The following is a 6,941-nucleotide window of genomic DNA, read 5'->3' on the forward strand; positions in this document are numbered from 1 at the left end:
ACAAACAAAGCCATCAGAGTTCAGCCAGCTAAGCATGGTGGACAAATCAGGTGAAGAAAAAATTTCAGAAAATAAAACAATTGCTGAAATTATTAAAAAATCTACCCAAGATAAAAAATATTATGTAATTTATAATGGCCCCATGAAAGGAGTATATGATGTCTGGGAAAAAGCAGCACCATTCACACATCAATCAAGGATAATTCATAAAGGAGGATTTTTAACATTGGAAGAGGCAAAGGAATCCTTCAGAGAATATGAAGCTCTTCATCCAGAGCAAACCCTAAAAAGAGCAGATAAAGCTCCAATTCAAACCCAGAGAACATGAATAATAAGAAACATTCCTACAAGGGCTGAAATCAAGGAAAAGAAAAGGGTCTGTAGATCAAATCTCAGAGAAATCCTTAATATAGTTCTGAATTGGACTGAAGAAAAAAAGACAATTTTGGGATATTATCCTATTGCCAAAGAACAGCTAACAAAACTGGTTATCTTTCCAGATGCTTCCCCATCTGACACTTATCAGTTCTTCCAGTATGGATTAATTGATACAATTTTAATTTTTAATGATCTAAAAATTATTAGTGAGTTTCCTGCAGGATTCGTTGATGCAGTAAAGAGATTTAAAAATATGATTGACAATGTAAATCCAAGGGATGTATCCCTAAAATTTACAAACAGTCAACCTATTTTTAATGAAGAAGAAGAATGCTTGGTTCCAGCACACCAAGTAATATTCATGTCCGTCTTCCCAAGAAATTTTCAACCAATTGATCAAATTCAAGATTTAACAATTTACAGTCATGAAGGAAGACTAGCCAGCACATTAGCAAGGGTCTTTGAAAGAACTCAAAAAATAACGAAGGAATCTCACACAAGGATTAATTATAAAAGTAGAAATACTCTGCTTGTGTCCAGCAAAAGAAATGAAATTGAAGAAAGAGAGATGAGACTCCTGGTGGAATTTGAATCAGCATTCTACAACTTATCTGGACTTTTAGAAAAACTCCCTGAAGGGATAAAGAGGAATCTCTGCTATTTGATAAAAGACAGAGAAGACCACAAATGCCAGCTATGTGCCTCAGAAATATCTGAAGAAAGCAATAATGAAATGGAATCAACCCACATGATAAAAGAAGAGGACAATGCATCTGAAGCCCACATGATAAAAGAAGAGGACAGTGCATCTGAAGCATCCCTCAACATTATTGCATAATGACGTAAGCGCTTAGGTCATAAGGCACCAACAATGTAGCTGGTGCAAGATAATAAACAATGACGTAAGCAATGACGTCATAAGAAGGGTAAGGATGGGAATTGTCCATCAGACCCAACCATTATAAATAGATTACTTAGGCAATTGTAAGAGGCATCAGAAAACAGAAAGCAGAAGGTTAAGAGTAGTCATACGTTAAGAGAGTAAGGAGGAAGCTGCCGAGGCGATTCTGTAGTCTGACAAAGAATTTCCTTAGGGAAAAATAGTTCTAAACTCCCCTCTGGAGTTAGTATCTACAATCTCCTCTCTGGAGATAAAAACACCTTATGTAAAATATACTAAATAAAGGAAGTTTTTCTCCAGAAAGGTACATCTTCATCCTAGTCTTTTAGTTATGAATTATTTAGAAAGTTTAGAATTAACGGAAGAATCTGATTATTATAGATTAACTGCTTTATTAGATAACGAAAAACAGGCTGTTCTAAAAACAGAATTAAATCTCAAATCAAATGAAAATTTTAATAAACAAAATCTTTTAAAAGAAGTCTTTAATAGAAAAAATATAATATACTATGGAAAAATTCAACTTGAAGCCCCTATAAAGATAAAATCTGCCAATGGAAAATTTGAAATAGCTTTGATAAATGATGAAGAATTGAGTAAACAGATTGAGAAAATTAAGGATCAACAAAAAAGATCTAAAATTGGATGGATTCATATTAGTACTATACAAGTCTTAATCAAATCTACATATATGAAAAGAATTAATTCACCAATAAGTTTAGCAATCTGTGACAAAAGAATTACTGATGACCCAATAGATCAAATAATTGAAATTGTTCATGGAAATTTGGCAAACGTAAATGTTAAATTCAATGCCCATCTTGGATATGCTATACCTTTATCAACTGAAAATCTTGGAAGATCTATAAGTTTGGCTTATAAATTTCACAGAAAGAATCTAATGGAACAAGATGATGAACCATTTTCAATTACATATGCAATAAATTATACTCTAACAAATAGCCATCATAGTATAATATTTAAAAATAGAGAAAGAATTTATGTCGATGAATTATTTCAGAAAATTGTAAAAACAGAAATACCAAAATATAAAGCTATTGAAAACCCAGTTCTATTATTAAAAGAACCATCAGGAAAATTGGTTTCATCAAATTTTCAAATGAGAAAATCTAAAATTAATAGCCCTTTATGTTTATCTAAGTTAAAAATTAAAGAAGAAAATTCTGAAATAAAAGAATTAACAAAAAGGTCGAAAAATTAAATGAAACCCTAAATACTAAATTATGACAATAAATAAAGAAGAAATATGTGTAACTTATCAAAACAAGAAATAAGAGCTCTTTGAAAGAGAAAATCGTTTGAATTATTTACAGTTTTCTGAAATAAATCAAAGAGCATTTGAAGCTCTAAAAATAATCTATGACAAGTTGAAAAGAGAAGTTGAAGAGCTAGAAAAATTAATAGAATCTCTAGAAAATAGTGATGAATCGATGATAGAGTTTGTAGAAATTCTAAAATAAATAATGAAGCATAAAAAGATTAAAAAACCAGAAAATAAAATAAAAAGGAAAAGGGCAAAAAAATTAAAAAGTAAAATAGAGGAGTATAAAAGGGAATTAAATAATCTTCAGATCGAAATTGATGATCTTATAATAAAAATGATAGAAATAAGAATAAATATAAACAAGTTGGAATTAAACTTAAAAAATTTATAAATGCCTGAAAAACAATATTATGATTTAAAAGAATTAAAGCTGTTGAAAGAAAAAATGGAGGATGAAGTTGAAAAATTAGAAAGATATTTAGAAACAAGAGAAAGTGTAGAAATAAAAGAAGTTTTTGAGGATTTGAGAAATTATATTAAAGAAAAGACAAACAGATAAAAGATTTTATATACAATAATCCATACAAAAAAGAATATTATAATTATGATAGAAATTAAGCCAAAGTTAAAAAACTATAAATATGAAATCAGAATTATAAATATACATCAAGGATTAGTAATAAATGATCATATAACAAATACAAGAGAAATAGTGGAAATGGTCAATACTTTAGATTATGAAGTTACAAATTATTTTTATCAAAATCCCTTAAACAAAGCACCACCAATTGAATCTATACAAATTATAAACTTATTCGAAGCAAAATATGAAGAGTTAGTAGAAATTTCGAAAAAAGAAATTAAAAAAAAAGTCCAAATTGAAAAATTGGTATCAGAGCCAAGTTAACGATTAAAGGTAACACTTTCTCTTTAAACAACACTTTTAGTGATATGCTTTTAAATCAATAACAACTACAAAATAGAAAACGTCTTTACGAAAAGATGAAAATGACATCTTTACCGTAGCATCCCCTTACTTTTAAGGCATTAACAAACATATGTTTTAAATCTTAAAAATAACTAATAATTATATTTTAGGATGTATTTAGTTTGTATTTTTATTTTTAAAATTTTTAGTTTTCAGATTTTTATAAAAAAATAGGAGGTGAAAATAGAAAATAAAATTTTATTTTTTGATTTTTTTTATAAATCTAAAAAAAATAGAAACTAAATGCAACTCGATTTTTGATAGTTCATCGATAGCTCAACGTTGAAATTTTATTCTATGTATGGTTTAAAAGAGACAAGGGTCGCATACAGTTACCTAATATATAACCTAAAGGAGAAAACAGGAACACATGACACATATAACCCAAACCTCTACCAATAATGATGCTTAATTACAACCAAAGCAATTGGTCCACACTCCACCCAAACAAATTAACATAGTCTAGCACATTAATTAACTTAAACTTTCATTACTCTTTTTTTCTCTTTCAGTGCTGTTAGGTAACTAAGAAATCCTAGCTAAATATTTAATAAAGTCCATTTAACTTTCAATTTATCTAACTAATTTGGGTTGGTCGAGTGGTCAGCTCACTCGTCCGTTTAAGTAAGTATCGTAACGTTAAAAATAAAATTAGGATTTAAACTAAACATAAATGACTAAGACAGTATTTTACCTAAATATAAAATCTAACAAATGTTACTTTTTTTTATACAATATTAGTATGTCTGAATTGGCAATTATCAGTATACAGGTTTTAGGAAACTTGAAATATATGAAATTAATGGGATTGTAAAAGTGTAGAAAGCTTCACTAATTTATAGGAACACGGGAGAAAAATTAGTTGGCCTTTTTTTTTTTTTGTTTATCTTTAATTTTTATGAAAATGCTATTATACTACTTATCCAAAAGTGTGGGAAGCATTCTTGTTTTTATATATTGGATTTGAAGAATTTTAAATGTTGGCCATTTTGTACATGCAATAATCTATTGACCAGCAATAAACCTTTAACTGAAATTTAGATCCGCAATAAATTAATCTTTAAGTTATCGAATTAAAAAATATCGTAAAAAATAAAAAAAAATTAGGTATACTCTAATACGACTATATGGTTTAAAAATAAATAGACACTGTATAATGAAAAAACAAGTGTTTAAAAATAAATAAAATAAAGAAAATATAAAATTATTCAAAAAGATCATTAAGAATGGTGAAAATGTAAAATGATATCGATGTATGTAGATGATAAATGTGACGATGATGATGATGATAACAACGCAGTTAAACTCCAAATAAAAAAGAAATAGGAATTAAATCCAATTAACACACATTATCAATTTACATTAATTTAAAGGGGTTATTCTCTCAATTTGATTCAATTACCTTTTAATTAAGGAAATAAATTCTTTCAATTTTATTTTTCAATTGTTTAATAAAATATAATTTCTTATCTTATATTTTTTAAATTATACTTTCTTATCTTTTGTAAACCTATTTTGATGGGTTGAATGAATTTTATTTTTTTATTAAGAATAAAAACATGAAATCCTGTCAAAATGGACTATATTTTTTTTTTGGATTATTCAATTAAGCATACAATATAATTAACCATGTTAGATATATATTAAAATTAGTTATCAAAATTAGTCACTATTATAAAATATATGTTAAAATTTAAAATATATATTAAAAATAAATTAAAAATAAATTAAACAATATAAAATTTTAATGACTAATTTTAATATAATACAATATTTTTGTAATATAATATATAAAAAAAAGTGTAAAAGTATAAGTAATTACTTGGAGAAACGTGTACTTTAATAAGTAAATGATTGAATATGAGTAAAATTGTAATAGAGTTTCTTGGGGTGGAAATTTGATAACCACCACCAAAATAAAAAGTGTTAGTATTAAAAAGATGTAACTAATTTGAAAAAGTAATTGGCAAGAGTAGTGAATTATATATTTTGTTCTATTTGAATGAATTCAGGAGAATAAAATATGGCCATATATAAAAAAAATTATGGTATATATATATATATATATATATATATTCAATTATTAATTAATTAGCTCTCACTTTAGTTAGACAATTAAAAATATGTAAAACAACTTCACGAGACCTTGCAGCTAGCCAAGCCTACAAATGAAAGAGAGGATACTGTGATTTGAAAATTTGATAAAACAGGTATTTATTCAACGGACTCCTTTGTACAAACGATGCAGGCGGAAGTTCTTCCGGATGAAATCACTAGCTATAGCTTTACGCGAGTCATATGGAAAGGATTCGTCCCTCCAAGGATTGAGCTCTTGTCTTGATTTGTGTTGGTTGGAAGGGTGAATACCAAGGATCGTCTGTGTAGATTACGTGTTCTTGACCAGAATGACAGGTTTTGTGTACTATGTTCTAAGTTTGAGGAAACTGTGATCCATTTGTTTCTTGGGTGTGATATCACATGGCAGGTGTGGTGTGCCTGGCTGCATGCGTTTGGTAGGAGTTGGTGCTCGCCCGGTAATCTCAAGGACCACTTCGAAAGCTGGACAAATATGGCAGTATGGAAGGTCGAGAGAAAAAGGTGGTTCATTGGGTTCTTTGCTGTGGTCTGGACAATCTGGATAGAAAGGAATGGCAGACTGTTTCGAAATAAAGCATCCAGTTTGTGAAAAATTATAAACAAGTCTTTTGCTTTTGCTGAGGAATGGATTGGAGGTGAACCCTTTGGTTGTTGACACCATGTCAAAGTTAACTAGGAGGTAGTTTGTTTTCATATGATAGCTAGGAGTTGGTTTTATTTCATAATTTCATGAACTTGTAGCTCCTTTTATTGCTCCACCCTATTGTGTTGAGCTCCCTTTAATTCAAAAAAAAATATGTAAAATAAATGTATCATTTTTATTTGCAAAAATGCATAAGTTTAATAATACTTAGAAGAACTTTTAAATGGTGCAAGAGGAAAATGAAACACGAATTATATTCTTTATATTAAAATCAATGGTTCACTCATCAATAATGTCAAATTATTGAAAATGAAAATCATAGAAAATTTTGTTTACTTTAATAATTCGTTTTGTAATTATCTATATTATATTAATTGAAACAGACTATAATAAAAAAATAATCAATTAAATTAATTAAAAATCATTGCAATAAAGTCAGGATAAAATTCTTTTTAATATTAAGTCATTTATAACTATATAAAAATAGAGCCCTTTATATATTCAAAGCCTACTTTAATTCTTTTTGTTTCAAATCAGTTTCCTTTCTTTCGATCGAATCCATATATATTTCAACATTAACTCCTCAATTTATTCACATATCGAACTTTATTCTTAATATAAATATATATGTATACAAAAACTGAAAGTG

This window comes from Arachis ipaensis, chromosome B03 (assembly GCF_000816755.2).
Source record: "Arachis ipaensis cultivar K30076 chromosome B03, Araip1.1, whole genome shotgun sequence".
NCBI classification, from domain to species: domain Eukaryota; kingdom Viridiplantae; phylum Streptophyta; class Magnoliopsida; order Fabales; family Fabaceae; genus Arachis; species Arachis ipaensis.